A 20,249-nucleotide genomic window follows, 5' to 3' on the forward strand; every position below is an offset into this window, starting at 1 on the left:
AAATCTCCCCTATGTAGGATCTCCTCACACTTTCCAAAATTCCAAATCCAATACCTAAACTTGTCTCCAAGATTGGAGAGTGGGTGTTTGAAAATATCCCCTATGTAGGCTCTCCTCACACTTTCCAACTTGCTTGGAAAGGATGTGAGTTCCCATAGGTTGGTCTTCCAAACTTCTTACATGGTTTCTATAAATGGAAACTGAAAAATGTGGTTGCAAGATGGGGAAGTGCACCTAAACACCAAAATGAAGGTTGTCTACCCAAGAGTCAATCTTCTAAAAGTTCAATTTTCGTCCATCTTGGAAAACCCACTTTTGAGGTGACTTGAAAGTCACATGTGAGTGGTCACATGGCTTAAAATGAACCTTACCCATAGGTCTATCATATGGGCCTTCAAAAGTGACCTAAACGCAATCCTAGGAGTTAGTTTGACCCCCCAAAAACCTACCTGAAGTTTATCTACGGGTCAAACTTGATTTGACCAAACTAATGGCTCTCTAACCAAGTTCTCTTTTGGGACTAGAACAAGATATTTGAAAATGCATTAGGTTACACACTTTCCCTCATAAGGACATGTCATTTTCCAACTCACCACATCACAAGTGTCAAGTGACAATAAAATACAAATCACAAATACACTTGGCATGTCCTTTTTGGGAATAATAAAATTAATAATTACAAATATGAACTTACACTCAAGCATCACTATTATGAAATTAAACACATCACATATGAGGTATTGTCTCTCCAAATAGACAAACCTTGGCTTTACTATTTCACATGGATTCATTTCCTGCACATCTCATTTCACACATTAGTAATCCAAAACCACATGCATATGTAAGTATATGTAAGGAAATACACATCAGATACACATAACATCAATTTCATAACATCTCATCAATTTATCCAAATCCAAGAGCAATAGAGATATTAACCAATCAATATTTTTCCTAGCAAATATATATGAAATCAATTACTCAATTGCATCATCATAAGCATCATCTAAATCAATTCTCCATAAGATATGCATAAATGCATCGTATCCTCATCACATAAGTACTAAAATCAACATAAGATGGAATACATCATATCCAATGATATCAAATTACATGTCAAATAGTATCTATATCCATAATGCATCAAAATAGTGTATCAAATAATAAGTCTAACATGAAAATCAAGGAAGTGCTATGATGGGCTCAGGGTAGGTCCCCACACCCTCCCCTCTAGGCATGAACTTCCTACTGGAGTTCATAAAAAAGATGGGGGTATTGAGATCTCATCCATGCTGCGTCCTCCCATGATGCTATAACCTTGTCATAACAATCCCACTAGACTCTAACCTGGTCTAGCTCTTGGCTTCGAAGAGCCAGTGTCCGGCAAGACAAAATGCGAATGGGATCCAAAGCTAGCTGCCCATCTGACTCCACCTGCAAGGCATACCAATCTACAATATGAGACTCATCATAAATATATTTCCTAATTACAAACACATGAAACACATTGTGGATGCATGACAGGCAAGGTGGCAAATCTAGATGATATGCAACTAATCCTATCCTCTCAAGTATCTCAAATGGTCCAACAAAGCGAGGTGGGAGATTAGAACCCTTTCCATAATAGATTGGACTCTTATGCTGTCACACTCTCAAAAAGACTGGCTCTAACCATGTAGCTACTATATCCTTGATATGGTCCCAACTCAAAGGTGTCCTACAAGGTCTGCCATACAATGTCTAAAAAGGTGGCATCCCCAAGGAAGTGTGATGCCCATTGTTATAGGAAAATTCTACCAAGTGTAGATACTCTTCCCATATAGTCTGATGATCCATGACATACATACAGAGCATATCCTCCAATACCTGGTTCACCCTCTCTGTTTGTCCATCTATTTTTGGATGATAAGACATGCTAAAGTTTAGTTTGGTACCTAGCACTGCCTGTAATGCCTTCCAAAAGGAAGAAGTAAAGAGGGAATCCCTATCTAAAATGATCTTGCATGGAACACCATGAAGTCTGACAATATCTTGCAAGAACACTTGTGCCATTGCTGGTGTTGTAAAAGTAGTTTGGACTGGTGAGAAGTGAGCTACTTTGGTCAACTTTTTAACTGTCACCATGATGGCATCATGACGATGAGATGACATAGGAAGACCAATGATGAAATCCATTGAAATTGTATCCCACTTCCACTCTGGTATCACATGAGACTGGAGCAACCCACCTAGATGGCAGTGCTCCGCCTTAACTCTCTGGAACTTAAGGCATCAGGCTACTAATTGTACAATGAGTTGCCGCATACCCAGCCAGTGATACAACTATCTCAAATCTGCATGCATCTTCTTAATCCCATGATGTGCTGCATAGGGATCTCTATGAGCCTCTATGACAATGAAATCATGCAAATTCCCAAAAGAAGGTACATATGTGCACCCTCTATGGCATAGTAGTCCATCAGACTCCAATGAATAATCTACATATCTCCCTTCTAGGGTCTCCTGAGATTGCACTGTTGGAATTATACACTCTTATGAGAATAGTTGATGTTGTCATTTATGGAAACCAATTGGAAATCATCCATCAACCCACCGACAGTTACTAGCACTGACAATAGACTTCTACATACACCGACAGGCACTTCACCGGCAGCGACAACAATGCATACCGCCACTCAAGACGACATGGAATAAACTTTTGTTTATTGTTTTATAATGTAATTATCTCTTGTAAAAGCCAACATGGCATATTGTAAAAGACTCATATATGTATAAGATCTTATAGGTCATTTTGATATGAGAGAGAGAAAAAGGATAGATGATTATTTGTATAAGGTGATATAGTTTACAACGAAGGTTTTGGTTATAGATTGAGCTTTAACTGGTACTGAACCTGGCATAGTTGATTCTGATCTGAATCAGTACATTGTATTGGATTTTAATAATCCATTTTGTAAGTTAGTGAGACTTCTATTTTGTAGTTGAGTAGTGAGCTCTAGGTTGCTAGCCTTCCTGCATGTACATGACCCTCATTGTAAGTAACATTTAATCATTGGTTAGTGAATATTGTGGGTCACAAATCCCACCGAGGTTTTTCCCACACTGGGTTTCCTCGTTAAATATCTTGTGTTATGGTGTGTTCTCTATGCTTTCTTTGTTATTCTTATTTGTTGCATTAATTCTTTTTTACCGGTACACTGTTTTGGGATACAAAGCTCTTAAAAAGTTTAAATATTCTGCTAACCGGTTAGACACTGATTCACCCCCCCTCTCAGTGTCTTTGGGACTGTCATTGATTCTAATAATTCATATCAGAACCTGGTCCTCTATTTTCAAAAGCCTAACAGCTTGAGGAATATTCTGACATTGGTACAGAGGGAGAACTTAAGAAAACAATTGGAAGGAGCTCTTATAGATTATGATGTAGAGAAATTGAAGAATATCAAACTTGAAGATGATCTAAGGACTGCACATGAATTCATTAAAGGACTTTAGGAGAACTTTGCTATGGCACAAAATAAAATAAAAGAACTTCATGAGAAAATGCAGAAAGATGATGATGAAAAAGAAACTCTTAGAGAACTTGCAAACAAGTTGAGACAAGAAAACAGTAATATGAAGAATGAAATGAAAGATATGACTATGAGGTTATGTAAAGATATTGAAGACAGGAAGAAGAATGAAGAAGACTTGACTAGGAGACTCAATGACGCTGGAAATGAAAATCTAAGACTTAGTCATGAAAATGATATGTTGAAGACAGATCTGATTCACATGCAACATGATATAATTGAGCTTATGAGAAAAATGGGAATTCTGGAAAATGAGTGGGCTACTGCAAATAAACACAAAGACAAATTCAAGAAAAGTTTAGAGGAGCTTGATGACATGCTGAAAAGTTAGAAACCTAATGGAGATACTAATGGACTTGGATTTGAAGTTGGAGAAAGTTCCGATACTGCAAACAATCTAGATCAAAACAAATCAGTAAGACAACCCAATGCTTATAAGTTTAATGGAAAATGTTTCAATTGCAATAAATATGGTCATAGAGCAAATCAATGTAGATTTATAAATAATCAGAATAATAATGCACCCACTGGTCAATGTTCCAAATGCAACAAAGTTGGTCATAATTCAGAAAACTGCAGAATGAATGTGAAATGCTATGCTTGTGGAAGATATGGACATTTATCTAATCAATGCAGAACACAAACCGGCGTAGGATATGGAAAGGCTATTTAGAGGAATAATGTGACTTGATATGCTTGTAACAAGATTGGACATATTGCTAAATTTTGTAGAAGTAAGACTTCACCGACAAACAATAAATGATCCAGTTTGAAAGGCAAAGAAAAGGTAGATGAGGTAAAGCAAGAATTTTCAAAACAATGGATTAAAAAGAGAGATCAGAAAGTTGATGAAACTATCTCTATACTGGTAGAACAGAGTAATCCTCCACTGGAAGGAGATTCTTCATCCAACTGAGAAGTAACCCTTTGGGGGTATTGCAACAAGTTGAAAATCATGCAGATTACCCTCTGTAGACGTCTAAAAATGGTCAACGCTTGCGGAGTCATATTTTAACATTTTCGCATTGCCTTATTTTAGGGTTTTTGCATCGCATTAACATTTCTTCTATGTTGTGCATTGGTCTTTATCATTTGTGAGCATCAAGTCCTTCTTCTACATTCTTCATTTGTCTCGCTTTCGAATTTGGTCTTGTCGATAACAATCTTCAGTCATGATTTTGGTCGATCTTATCCTGTCGCATCAATGTGCGTGCTCATTTGGCATATTTTGACATCATCAATTCGATTTCATTTTGGACATCATCAATCCTAATCGATGATGGAATTAGGGTTTTATCCTCTTATCAATCTTATCATTTTTCGATAGATTTCTTGTCGATCATTGTCGTTTTCAATCTTTTCATTTCAGATACATATTGTATTGGCGACATGAGCTAGATAGATTGAGAGAGTTCACATGGAGGCCATATCTTGATTTCCCTAGATGGTCAGATGATAGTGATGAGCTATTATATTGTAGACAAAAGAGATACCTGATTGGGTGACCAATGAACCACCAAAGAGTGATTGAGATGTACTTGCCAGAGAGAGTCAGACAACAGTTTGGAGAGAGACAAGATGTACCTAGAGGGACTGCACACTTTGCCTGATCTCACAGAGAGACGAGTCAGTGGGGGAGGATGATTCAGCCACACAGAGCATATGCTGACTTCACACAGCTACAACAGAGACAGTGGGATTGGAGATCAGATGTGGTGGACGCCAGGACGACAAAGGAGTATGAGCGATGGTTTGCACGATGACGACCAGTGCCATTGACAGATCCTGAGATTCTGGTACTTAGGAGACAGGAGGACTTCCCACTCGCTGGAGAGGAGGAGGGAGATGATGAGGATAGAGATGAGGACAAGGATGAAGATGATGATGATGATGATGAGGAGGATGAGGATGGAGATGATTAGGATGAGGAGTATGAGCTAGATTCAGCCGATCAGGAGTCATTGCAGGATATACCCATAGAGCCGAAGATAGCTAGGATAGAGGAGATGGAGATGTGCAGGGCTACCATAGCGAGTCAACATGATCATATTGCGACATTAGAGAGACAGAATGCTATCTTGAGGATAGAGCAGGATCAGTTCAGAGCAGAGATAGCTAGACTGATAGCAGCTCAAGATACAACAATAGCGCATGCACAACAAAGAGTGACTGAATTTATTGTGTCTATTAGGGATGCCATTGCACGTGAGATGGCACAGATGTTGGTAGAGACCAGAGAGGAGATACACCATTGGAGGACACTATATGAGAGTGCAGTTCCACCATAACAGAGAGTAGCATCATATCAGGCATGATTGAGGACAGAGAGCAGACCACGTTCTCGGAGGTTAGTGAGCAACATGGGGGTGAGTGGACCTATGAGACCACCATAGCCAGGACTAGGGATAGGAGGGACATCGTCCTTGAGACATGGTAGGGATGAGGAGGATAGAGGGAGCACCCAGTGACAAAGGCACGTGCTCCTTATGACAAAGACATATGTAGTTTGACATTATGTATTCAGCCTGCGGGCCATACTGAGGACAAACAATCCAATTTTGTACTCTGATATTGTTTTTATATATGATATGATATGCATCTATATGATGGGATGCAATGGGTTATGATTTACGTTTACTTTCCATGTATGGATGGCTTATGCATTGCTTATGTACCATTGTGGAACATGTATGAATATATTTTTATATTTTGTTTGGATGCAAATATGAAATGGATAAAATGTTGGATATGGGCTTGATATAATGCAAATATACTAATCAATGAATGCAGGATGCAACTTATGTGTTTGGAGATCGGAGCACTAGACCGAACTGACTGCCCAAACTGACAGAAGAAATGTTAGTAAGAAGAAATTAGACAAAGGACAGTTAGAGATGAAGAAAAACTTGCTTTCACCAATGCACTTTGTAAGTGAGAACCTTTATTTAATGTAGCAAAGCGGATGTAGAGCATCATGGCATTGAAGGCCAGAGCTGAAACACAACCCCTTTTGCAAAAGACAGACACATTGCACACAAGGAATGACTGAAGCATCCTAGGGTGCATACATCAAGGGTCGAGGTATGTGCAGCGTTCACAAAGCGAACGTACTTATCACAGACACCCAATGATATAGTTGCCCTAGTTTGTGACAAACATTCCACAAACAACAAACACAACAAAGAAAAGAAAAAGGGACCATGATCCATCCCGGTCACTCTAAATCACTCAGTGACATCATTGAGCAACATAGGAACATGATTGAAGATAAATCAATAAATGATAAGACTTGCTAATTCCAACAAGTCAAACAAACATCTTGATCTTCATTGTCAAAAGTTGAAAGTGTTGATAGGATGATCATGTTGTTTGGTTTCAGGACATGCGGTACCCCGTCTAAGACAGGACACAGTCTGATTTCGAGTATACCACACCCTGTATAAGACCCATGATACTAGTGCCAAGGACAAATGATATTGATGTTGATTGATTGATATGACAATTGTGATCAGTTTGAATGTCTGGTTTGATTGAAAAAGTTCATCTGTGAATGCGTGATTTGCGCTAAAGCGTAGTGTTATGAGTGCATGTTGTTGAATGTATGCTCAGCGATCTGTCTATGCACAAAGGGATCATTTATTGCAAAATGCATGTTTTTGGATTTTAATGTTTTGAAAATTTTTTGTTCATTTTTTTCAGGACTTTATTTGACTTTTTAGGGATTTTTTTCAGGAGATTTTTCAATTTTTATGATTTTTTCAGGACATTTTTCAATTTTTTTATTATTTTTTCAGGACATTTTCAAATTTTTATGGTTTTTTCAAGACATTTTGCAATTTTTTATGATTTTTTCAGGACATTTTCAATTTGAAAGCTCCAGTAAATGATCATGACAAGGGGCATGCACCCAATGCACATCTGAAAGACATATATAGAGACCGGGACTGAAACATATGCACAAGGACTAAAAACTAGAGTATGGAAGACAATGATGTTGACCAATCATAGGCCTGAAACAGAACATTGGGTCAGGACAAGGATAGGCACAATAAACCTGCAGAAAGAAAGCATAGCTAGGGGTCATGATAGATGACAGAGCAATGATCTTTTTACACATGGCACCTGTTTGCCAGGTTTTCACCATGGTACTTGCCCAAAGCGCCTTTTTGCTAGGTTTTCACTAGAGGGCGAATCATTTTTCTTTACTTTTTGTTCTTTTCAATTGTTTTTCACTTTTTTTTGTATTTTTTCTTTCACTTTTTGATTTTTTTGTATTTTTTGAGCTTTTTAATTTTTTGGTATTTTTTCAGGATCATATTTGAAGAACTGCTGATAGAAAATTATGCCCAGTACTTGCGAAGGTGCATACTATTGACTAGATCTGACAAAGGTTCACCTTCTGGGGTGGCAAGCTGATATGCCCCCGAGCCATAGGCTACAGTAACTATGAAAGGCCCAACCCAATTAGGTTCAAACTTGCCTTTGATGATGTCAGTAGATTGTGCATTCTTTGGGTTTGCCTTTAAAACTAGATCTCCCACTTTGAAGTGTCGCCCTTTGACCTTCTTATTATAAAAGCGATGGAGATGGTTTTGATATGCTTGTAAATGTGTCAGGGCTATCTGATGTTTCTCATCTAACATCTCAAGCTGATGCAACCGAGAGACTCTGTGCATCTCATCATCAATCAGATGTTGCAAGGAAACACGCAAAGAAGGAATCTCCACTTCCAAGGGTAAAATGGCTTCCGCACCATACACCAAGGAATAAGGTGTTGCGCCAGTAGGTGTGTGGATAGAAGTGCGATAAGCCCATAGTGCTGGATTCAACTGTACATGCCAATCTCAACCAACATCATTGACAACCTTTTTCAGGATCTTGATAATGGTTTTATTTGATGCTTCGGCTTGACCATTTCCCTGTGGATAGTATGGACTGGAGAAACGGTGTTGGATGTGAAACTTTTCACAGAGTTCCTTGACATCTTTACTCTTGAATGGACGACCATTATCTGTGACTATGGCAAGGGGAACCCCATATCTGCATATGATATAATTCAGTAGGAATTTTGAAATTTGCACACTAGTGATATAGGTCATGGGGATAGCCTCAATCCATTTTGTAAAATACTCTATGGCTGTAATAATGAACTTGTGTCCATTTGCAGATGTTGGGTGAATCTTGCCAATAAGATCCAATCCCCATTGAGAAAAGGGCCACGGAGATATGACAGAATGAAGCTCTTGGGCTGGTGCATGAATGTAATTTCCATGGATTTGGCATTTGTAGCACTTCTTAACAAAATCCTGAACATCCTTTTCTAGAGTGGGCCAATAATACCCAACATGAACCAACTTTTTGGCTAAGCTTAGACCATTGAAATGGCCCCCACATATACCATCGTGAACCTCGCGTAAAGCCATTTGTGCTTCATCAGAATCCAAACACCTAAGGAGGGTATGGTCAAAGGAACAATGGTAAAGGGTGTCAGCAATGATGACATATTTGGCTGTCTGTCGGATGAAGGCTCAATGTTGGTTAGCAGAAAGGTTAGGTGGTAAGGTTTGGGATTTCAAATATTGATAGACGTCATTGTACCATGGGGAGTTAGGACCAACAAGAACACACATCACATCTATTGTCAAAATTTCAAAAGAAGGGACAAGCAACTGTTCGACCAAAAATTCACATTTGTCCATATTGTGGGGCATATTTAACATGGAAGCAATCGTAGCCATCACATCTGCCGACTTGTTTTGAATTCTTGGAACTTGACTGAAATGGATAGCCATGAATTTTGTCTTCAAGAAATCTACCATATGCTTGTAGGGAATAAGCTTTTCATCTTTTGTTTCGTAGTCATCATTCACTTGACGGATGACTAACTGAGAATCTCCATAGACTTGTAAATGTGTGATGTTCCAATGGACCGCTACTCGGAGTCTTGTGACCAGAGCTTCATATTCGGTAATGTTATTGGTACAATGAAAAGTTATTTTGTAGGATTTTGGAATAGCATCACCTTGAGGGGTGACAAACAATATACCTGCTCCGGACCCAAATTTGGTATGGGATCCATCAAAATATAACTTCCATTCATTAGTAGATGTGAGAGCAAAACTGATTCATCTGGAAAATCGGTCAACATGGGATGATCATCATAAATAGGAGCCTCGGCAAGTTGATCTGCTATGATTTGTCCTTTTATTGCCTTTCACTCCATGTACTCAATATCAAACTCACTGAGAATCATAACCCACTTTGCTAGGCGACCTGTCAAAGCTGCCCTACTAAGCAAGTATTTCAAGGGATCAATTTTTGCAACTAGCAATGTCTGATGATTTAACATATAGTGTCGAAGCTTTTGTGTTGCAAAGACTACTGCTAAACATGCCCGTTCAATAGTTGAATAATTTAGCTCATAGCCCACTAGTGTCTGACTGATATAATAAATAGCCCGCTCTTTGCCTTTCTCATCCTACTGGGCCAAGAGAACTCCTAGTGCCATTTCAGTTGTAGAAATATACAATATAAATGGCTTCCCTTCTATAGGAGGCATTAGAATAGGTGGCGACAACAGATAATCCTTGAGATCTTGAAATGCTGATTAACATTGCTCAGTCCATTTAAAAGTGACACCTTTATGCAATAAATGCTGGAAGGGATGACATTTGTCTACTAATTGAGCTATAAGTCAGCAGATTGACTATAGCTTTCCTTGCAGACTTCTTAGTTGACGGAGATTGGAAGGAGGAGGCATATCCATTATTGTTTTAACCTTGGCAGGGTCGACTTCGATGCCTCTGTGAGAAATAATGTACCCTAATAATTTTCCGGCTGTGACACCAAAGACACACTTCTTTGGATTGAGTCTAAGCTTGTAGGTCTCCATTCGGTCAAAGATTGGGCCCAAGATGGCTAGATGACTATCTCTTGTGATGGATTTGCATAATAAGTCATCAACATAGTCCTCCATCAAAGTATGCATGAAATTATGGAAAATTGTTGTCATAGCTCTTTGATATGTTGCTCCCACATTTTTTAAGAACAAAGGGCATCACATTCCAGCAGTAAGTACCCCAAGCACATGTGAATGCAGTCTTATGTTGATCTTCAGGAGCAATGCGAATTTGATTATATCCAGAAAAACCATCCATCAATGATAGCATCTCATATTCGGCAGTCATGTCAACTATGATGTTGATATTTGGTAGGGGAAAATCATCTTTAGGGCATACTTTATTGAGATCCCTAAAATCCGTACAGATTTTGATGCCCCCAGTTACTTTGCTAACTGGTACCAAATTTGAAATCCAGTCTGCATAATCATTGGGTCTGATAAAGCCCATGTCTAGTAATTTTTTTAGTTCTACCTTGACCAAGAGAGCCACTTGGGGATGCATCTTTTTGAGTTTCTGTTTGACGGGCTTGGCATCTGATTTTAATGGCAAGTGATGAAGGACTAATTCTGGATCAAGGCTGGGCATATCTGCGTAGGACCATGCAAAATTGATCTTCTTCTCAAGAAAGAAATTTACAAAATCTATCTTTTCCTATTTTGATAGAGAAGCAGCGAAATGAATGACCTTAGGGTTGTTAGGTGTACCCAAATTTATTTCTTCGGTCATTTCCACAAGCAATGTTGATTTATCCTGACTTGACGAGGGTACGTCCAATCGTCCACCTTTGGGTGCCTCAGAGAGGTTTTCACCTGCAGGTACATCTTTTATTTTTACTTTTTCATGATCAAAGAGTGCGTTACGGTTTTCACTCGAAGACTCATTCGTTTGATTTTTTACTTTTTCTTTTTCTTTTTTCATTTTTATGACTGGAAGATGGAGTTGACTCCCCAAAATATGCTGTGGAATCCAGATCAATAGCAAATCCTACCTTATGATCACCTTGTGGTATGCCTTCCCGTAGTCCAAGGAATTCTGCAATTGCTTTGTCATTTTGAAAACAATCTAATGTGAGTGGTTCTTGTTGGTCATGTTGGATAAGCTGTGGATAGACAAGGGGCATGTCATCATCAGTTTTAAGGAGAGAGAGAGGGCTGAGATGGTAAAGATGTAAATGTTTGTGGTATCACTGTCTGAACTGCTTGCATATGATTTGGAGCTTGGGTCCCAGAATGACTCTATCCAAGCATTAGGACATGTTTTAGGAGGGGGAGTTATTTCATGTTTGTCTTCCATGGGCAAATAAGCAAGGTCAAAGAAAACATTGTCAAGGGCATAGGAGCTAGAAGAAAAAGAACTCCACTCCCATTCATTGGAATCAGTTTCGGGTCGGGTATCCTCAGGTGTCATTTCATCATCAGAGTCACGCTCCTTTCTACACATGGTCATTTTGGTAGACGAGGGTCCAATTTGCAATGGTACAAAACCTAACCCTAAAGTTGGAGGTTGCATCTTGGGTATAATAGGTTCTAGCCTTCCTTTCTTGTCAGGGCCTAAGCCACTGCAACCGTCATATCCTTTCTTCTACAGCATAGTAAATCCTTTGCCGTACCGCTCTACCGACAACCTGACAGGTGGGGTCTCAATTGGATCCTTATAAAGCCAATCTATGACATCATCATCTAAAGTTTCTTTGTCAAGTTCACCCCATCTTGTAAATGTAGTGGGGATTTGATATTGAATGACTATTTTAGGTACCTTTGCAACAAATGTGGTTTGCCATGTGATTTTGGAGATATTGGTAAATTCCCAATGAGGAATGTTTGAGCCATTGAATACTCTCCGCATCCTTGGTCCTGTATCTTCAATTTTCCTTTGACAGCTTCTAACAATTCATTAGGATCCACATAACTATGTGAGTGAGCCTCTCTATTAACTGGGACTTGCTGCTGCGGGGAATCCTTTAGAGTAGCACAAAATTGAAATGGATTAGGATCTCCTGGAATTGTTATCTCAGTTCCATTGTAAGGATATTTTAAACATTGATGATAAGTGGATGGAACTGCTTTCATTGCGTGGATCCACGGGCGGCCAAGAATCATATTGTAAGGGAGATCAAGGTCTAGGACCTGCAGGAAAGTGTTTTCTATCACTGGACCGATTCTGATAGGCAATGTAATTATCCCTTTAGATGGGCACTCAACATCATCATATGCTTTTATTGTTATTCTTCTGGAAGAATCAATGTCAATTTCTGTATAACCAAGACCAATGACCACTCTCAAGGTACAAATTTTAAGACCCGCTCCGCCATCTATCAAGACTCATTGGATTTTGCAATTATGGACAAAGACTTCGAGATGTAATGGATCATTATGAAGGAGCTTATCAGGAGAAATATCGTTATTAGAAAAGGCAACATTTTGAGAAACAGCTAGATGTCCAATTTGGGCTTGAAACTGGTCAACATCAATGTCTGTCGGGACAGTGGACTCAATTAAATCTTTATCTAGGACTACGCGATGCATAGGGGACATTTTCAACAACTCAAGGATTGATATTTGAGCAAATGTCTTTCCCAGATGATCTAGGAAATTATACTGACTCACAGGAGTTGATTTGGGAGGAACTACAGGAGCTCCTTTCAGGACTATTTTGGATCGACGAGTGGTGACTGTGCAAGAAGGATCTTGTCCCTTTATTCTTATGGTGGAAACATACTCATTTGACGCTCGAAAACAATTGATGACATTGTTTAACTAGTATTTGCATAATTTGTTGTTTGGGTAGAGTTTGAAGAAGATGCTTTACCCTTGTCATGATCAAGCAAAGGAGTTTTGAAAATTGTATGATCAGTGTTAGAGGTCGCGTTGGGCGGGTCTACCTCAATTACTCCTTGATCTAACAAATCTTGAATCATATGTTTCAATTGAAAACACGATGTGGTTTTATGTCCTTTTGACCGATGGTACTCACAATATGCATTATCATTCCACCAATGCAGCTTTACCAATGGTTCTGCCTTGATATCTGGTAACTTGATAAATTTTGCTTGTATTAATTGTTTCATTACTGATTCAATAGGCTCTCCCAATGGTGTAAACTATCAAGGAGGCCCATCCGTTGATCGAAAAGGTTTGCGTTGCTGGTTTTGTTGCTGACCTTGTTGTTGATTATATTGTTGAGTGTATTGTTGATATAGTGGCTGTTGAGTATTATTGCTTGCTGGTGTTTGATTTTGTTCCATAGTTGACATATTAGGAGCACTCAATTTATTTATTGTGAACGGGGGTTGATTTGCATTCACCTCTCTTGCATCAACAACTCCATCATTAGTGACATTCTTATTTTTGTACCAAAATCTATTTCTGTCCCCTGAATTGTTTGTGTTGTCACTGTCTTTGTTGTCTACACCCTCGGTCGATGGTGAGAAGATATATTTCTTCCTTACCGGCAGATGTGTTAAGTTTTCACTTAACTGACAAGCATTTAATGTGATTGGTGGAAGAAATGTCATTATAAATCAGCCGATTTCCCTCTCTTTTGACTCACCGAATATTCAAATTATTAGAGAGCGCAAAAACTGAGTGAAGGCATTCAAGGCGAAGGTGCGAAGTGATTTCTTCAAGCATTCAGAATATTTTCAACCAGTAAAAGGTATTTTTCAATGGCTTCTTCTTATGCTCCCAATTTTATTCCGAACCCTACCATTGTGGAAAATACAAAACACCCTAGGCCCATGTTTAAGATAATTTCCAAAATTGCTAAGCAAGATGATTCTGTAGGGGCATTTCTGAAAATTCCTAAAGGTGTAGCATTTGCAGAAGACCCTAGGATTTACATACATTGTAATATAGAAGAACTAGGTTTTGAAGAATTGATGAAAATGTTTACAAAGTGTTAGGATACCCAAAGATACTGAGAGGGGGGGTGAATTAGTATCTTGTCGGTTAAAGGATTTTCTTAATTTATTAAATGAATTGCATCTCAAAATAGTATTCTGGTAAACAAGAATTAATGTAGTAAATAAGAACAACAACCACAACATAGAAAGAACACCATAATATAATATTTTTAACAAGGAAACCTAGTGTGGGAAAAAAATCGGTGGGATTTGTGACCCACAATATTCGCTTACTGGCCAATAAGAGAATATTAATGTTACAGTAGGGGCCTACACATGCAAGAAGTCCAACTGCCTAAAGCTCACTGCTTAAATACAAAAGAAAAGTCTCACTGACTTACAAAAATGGATTATACAAATCCAAGATGATGTACTGCTACAAAAGGGCATCTGCTATGCCAGATCCACTACCGGTTTAAGCTCTGCAATAATCATAAACCTTAGTTTACAATCTGCCTGAATATTCACACATAATATCCATCATATATCCTATCTACAAATGTTCTTTAAGATCTCATACTTATATATGAGCCTTATTACAATATGCCTTGTCGGCTTTCAAAAAGATATTACAATTAATTACATTTTGCAATAAATAAAATTCTGTCGGCCAGGGTGTCGGTAATCAATCTTTTCGGTGCCGGTGAACATATGCCGGTGTAGAGTCTGTTGGTGCCGATGCCTACCAGTATCATATGATTGTAAGGTTGCCATCAATGACAATACTTTCAATCACTTACAATTTCTCATTGGAGTGTGAATTTGCCGAAAGTGTTGTCCAAAATTTGTCTTACCAAAACTGTCTGCTTCAAAATTGAGTGCTCCCCTTGAGCAGATGATCTCTTCTGTTATCCTTTTTCTCATCCTCAACTACTCCCCCTTTGGCATCAATGACAAAGCCTGTCATTCAATGTAAATTGAGTGTAGTTCCTTTCGTGATCCTTGTAACCAGTTGGTTACAATCTGATAAATTTCTGCCAATGCAAAATTTAGACTGTTGCTGAACCTCTCACTGTCCTTTATTGCTACTTCTATTCTCTGAATTGTACCGGTGAGTGTGTGCATTTACTCTTCCGGTGTCTTAAGTCCTGGAACAAGAACCTTAGAAATCTCTTTTCTCAAAGAGATGAGGATATCCAATTTAGGACTTAGTCTGCACTTAAGTTCTTTTGCCTTAAACTTCATCCTTTCCTTGTCTTTCTCAAGTTTTTCTATTTTTCCTTCAAATCCTACAATTTCTTGTTCAATTACCAATATTGAATCCGATGAACCTATCATGTTGTTAGCAATATCATTTATTTCCTTTTGGGCTATGCCGATCTCTTTATCTATATCTTTTGTCAAAATGTCTGTTTTGCATGTGTCTCTATACAATTTCTTGAAGTCAAAAATTGTCTTACCTAATACCGGTAATAAGGTTTCCATTTGTTCCTTATTATTCTTTACTATCTCCTCAAAGAATTTTTCCTTTTCCTTATTCATTTTCTCTCTGAAGGTGCCTTCATTTATCTGATCCAGTGTTATTAGGTTACCAGTTATATACTTGGACAATGTGTCTAATTGGTTCAAGGAATCTTTATTTTCTATGTTACACTTTGGAACTATCATCTTCAAAATTGGTATAGTGTCATCTATAGACTCATAAGCTTGTGCATTGCACTCTGTTATTTTCTTTATTGAATCTAATAGTACATTTGTTACATTTGTTGGCCTAAAATTAGTCATGGATGTTCCGGATGACTGCCCAACTATTTTTACAATCTATAATCCGCTGGTGGTAGTGATAGCTTTGCTTTCCTATTTCTCTGGAGGATCAGTTTGAGTTTACATTTCTACTACCAAAGGCTTGGGCTTGTCAGATGTGGCTGGTGGCACTATCTGTGAAGGAGATTGTTGCTCTACCGGTTTCTCAGTGTCCTCTCCTAATGGTGTCTCTGTTTGTGCCTCTGATGATTTTACAGTGGTATCCACTTATGGTTTCTCTGTGTTTACCTTTGTACTGTCTAATGCCGGTGACTCAATAGGTGTTCCAGTTTCAGTAGTTGCCGGTGGCTCAGTAGATGCATCAGTATGCACACCTACGGTCTCTGCCTTTCTTGTGTCCAGGGGTTCATTTGGTTTTTCAGTTTGTTGTTCTACCCCAATTCCAATGTTTTCAACTGCAATATTTCCTATTGGTGGCTCAGTTTCCACATCTCTTTTGTCAGTTGTTTCCTTATCCACCACAATATTGACTTCATGTGTGTCAATGTTCATTGTATATAGCACCTCATAATCAAGATTTGCATCCTCATGTGGTGTTTCCATACTCTCCATTGCCGATTGTGTGTCAACAATTTGTACTAGTGGAGTATCAGAAGGCGGTGGGGGTAAGTTATCTGTCACTTTTATGCTTGGAGTTCCACCTACCTTACCTTTCCCCTTATCCTTGTCCTTTTATTTTTGATAGAATTTAAAAGTGTTTGGTCTCTTAAGCTCTTCTTGTTTCTCCTTTTCAAAAAAAAAAAAATCCCACTGATCTGTAGTTTCTTCTGATATTTCATTTACTCTGCCTGCCCTCAGTGCTACATGTCGGTGACCAGTTGAGAATATTGTCCAGTTAGCCTCACTGATTAATTCATCTATCTCTTCTGTGGAGTTCACTGGGTGAACTGCAAGTAGTTTCTCTATTTTTATCTTTTTATCTAATTCCACAATAGCTACCCTTCTAGCTTCTAATCTTCTGTACAAGTCATTTGGTATATCATCAATAACTTCCATCAAAAATTTCTTATAAATGTCTAAGTGTAAGATTACACTATTTTCTATGCTCTCATTTTCATCATTTGAAAGTGTGTTATACAACTTGCTGATATTTTTCAATTTCCCATCCTCAGCTATCTCATCCAGAAGTTTGTCCAAAGGTGGAATAACCTGTTTTTCTTTCCTTTTCTTTGGTGTCAACTTCCTTGCTGAAGCCCTAACTGCCTATTGTTTTTGTCTTCTTCTTTTTGGTGTAGGAGCAAGTGCCGGTGAAGGTTTTCTTTTCCTGACTACCCTTTTAAACTCTGGTGGTATTTCACTATCAGAGGAAGTAGCAATTGGTGAAAGATGTGCTTCCGGTTGTAGTCCTTCTAATTCACTCTCCTTAATACCAATTTTGTTTAATACATATTCTTTTATTGCTTTTGCCTGTCTTGTTCCCTTCCTCACTATCTATTCAGTTTTCTTGATTCTTTTATCAAATTGGATTTTTCTTTCTATGGTCTCCACATTGCCAAAAAATTTCTCAGTTGGTTCCTTAGGTGCTTCTAAGAGGGATTTTGCATAGGTTTCAACTATGTTGTCATCTGAATCATATCCCATCTCTGTGACCCAAACAGTCCTAGGGATAACTGCCTCCATCCAAATTTCATCTTTCTTGATCACAAAGAATATCTCTTTTTGATACTTATCAACAATTGCTTGAGATAGCCTTATTCTTGTCTTCATCTTTGCTTTCAAAGTTTGAAAATATTCATTTATGTTTTTCTCCCTATCATCTCCAATGTTGTTCAATATGTCTAGAAGTTGTTTTCCTATCGGTATATCAAAACCAAAGTCTTTCCTACTATTGGGACTAATTAAAATTGAGTCAAGTTTATAGGCCCGTTTCAAAAATTTGCCCTGCATTTCCGAATGATTAAAATAAGTCAGTTTGAATGGCCTAGTTAGCAAGGGGGTAAAATGGAGCCAGTTGATTTTCAGAGGGTAAGGCTCGGGATTCATGTCCCACACCTTTCATTTGGCCTATTCAATGATGTGAAACTTTCAGAATTCAATTTGGATAAGTTTATGAGGTACCCATTTTGAGGGGTGAGCTGGAAGTGCATTTTAGGCACAAATGCAAATTTTATGGAGTAGCCTTCTTTGAGTGATTACATCTTTTTCCTTGTTAATCCTCATGAAAAAATTCAAAATGGATTCAATTGTATGCATAAATGTGAGTCAGTTTGCAAAATTTCAGGTCTTGATGAATCCATTTGCTCAGTTTTTGAAGCCAAATCCGTTTGCAGTTTGTGTGGTTTGACTAGTCCCTATTTCGACAGCTAGTCGGAGCCCTGTTTCACACAAGTGTAAAAGTTGCCTCAGTAAGTGTAATGTCAGAATGTTTGTTCCAAGATAATTTTGTTATAAATGATGAGATACGTTTAAAATTTCAAGCCTTTATCAATCCGTTTGATAGGTTTTCAAAAGAGCTCATTTTACCATAAAATTCAGTTATTCGCACTCTAGTGTTATATCAGTTAATGTAGCCATTTTGGTGAGCATGCCGTTTGCATCCTGTCAGTCTGGTGATCAAACTGAGAATTCAAAGATTTAATATGTACTTTAAGGTACCTATGTTTCAAATTTGAGGGCCTACGGAGGTCGTTTGATATTTTTGAGAAAGACGTCATGTGTTGCCAGGACATTGACTTCATCAAGTCCGCAGTGTCGACAAAGCTAGTTGGGCATTTTTGAAAATTAATATCTCTTCGCTCGGGACTCATCTTGAGAAACCATTTGGTAGAGGTCATCCTTGTATATCAGAGTACACGCTTGTCAGATTGCGAGCTCCAGAAAGGTGTTTTGACAGGTTTGAAAATTACGTCTTCGCGATTAAATGCGAAAATTGTGGCGTAATTGCCTGAAAGTTGTAAATTTCAGTCTGATGATCCAAAAATGATGCCGCTCATTTCCAGAGGTGTGTTTAAAGTTCCTGAATCATTCTAGAGGTCAGTTGCGTGAAATCAAAATTTTTTTTAGTCGGACCCACTTTGGGGCCCGACCTGGCTCATGGCTGTGCATTAATTTTATGGCGAAATATTTTTACTTGGAGGAAGGAATGTTTGGTTTTATTAAGCCAAGTATTTCTTATAATTCAATCGGCATGTGAGAGCAAAGTAAATGGAATGTGTTTTGAAAAGGTCTGTTGAAACATTCAGCCAAATGTATTTTGGCAGTTGGAGCAGATCACGAAATAGATTGGGGTGAGTGGTAAAAGAAAGTTGAGTGTTTTAAGAAGGTTCCAAGTGTATGCATTTGGCATGAAGCCAAATTTCCTTGGCATGGCATGGTCTTCCCTCTTTATATGGCATTACACCAAATTTTAACTCTCTAAGCAAGCTGTTCAAAGCATGGTAACATTCAAAATGCACATTGCCAAGTCGAAATGTCAGCCTGTGTGGTGTTTGGTGAGCAAGCTTTTCAAGAAACTCTTTGCTAATGTAAATGTCAAACATCCTCCCTTCACGTGGAGTGGAATTTAAGGCTGTAGAAGCCTCCAAGCCAAGTGCAAACAACAGTCAAAGCCCCCACATGTTGCAGCAAGAAGACTGTTAGAAGCTTCAGCAACCATAGTGAAATCTCTTCCTCATGCGTGGAATGAAGTGGAATGTGGGAAGTGATTAAAATTTTCAGCAAATACAAATAGCCATCTTCCCCTTTGCATGGAGTTTCGGAGAGTAGCATTTGACCAAAGCAAAGGCAACAACAGAAATTTGTAACCCAGACTCCATTGTTTTTGCCAGTCTTCCCTGCGTAAAGAATTTTTGAAGGCCACATGAAACTTGCAGCCAGTGCAAATTGAATTTAGCTTCACATGGCATGGTGGTAGGGGGCAGCATATAAAATTTAGACCAAATGCATCTAACAGCAGTGTTGAAAATTAACTTAATGTTTGGCTTGGCACATAGGTAATAAAAGAGGGGTTTAAATTGAAGTTTCAGCAGATGCAACAGTAGTGCATCCTCTCCTTTGTGTGGATGTAAATGGGAAAGAGGGAAGTCTGCTGAAACTTTCTTAGCAAATACAATAGTAAATGCCTCCTAGTTCTCCCTACGTAACATGACATGGGAAAAGGCATATAAAACT

The sequence above is a fragment of the Cryptomeria japonica genome, chromosome 2 (genome assembly GCF_030272615.1).
Source record: "Cryptomeria japonica chromosome 2, Sugi_1.0, whole genome shotgun sequence".
Lineage (NCBI taxonomy): Eukaryota > Viridiplantae > Streptophyta > Pinopsida > Cupressales > Cupressaceae > Cryptomeria > Cryptomeria japonica.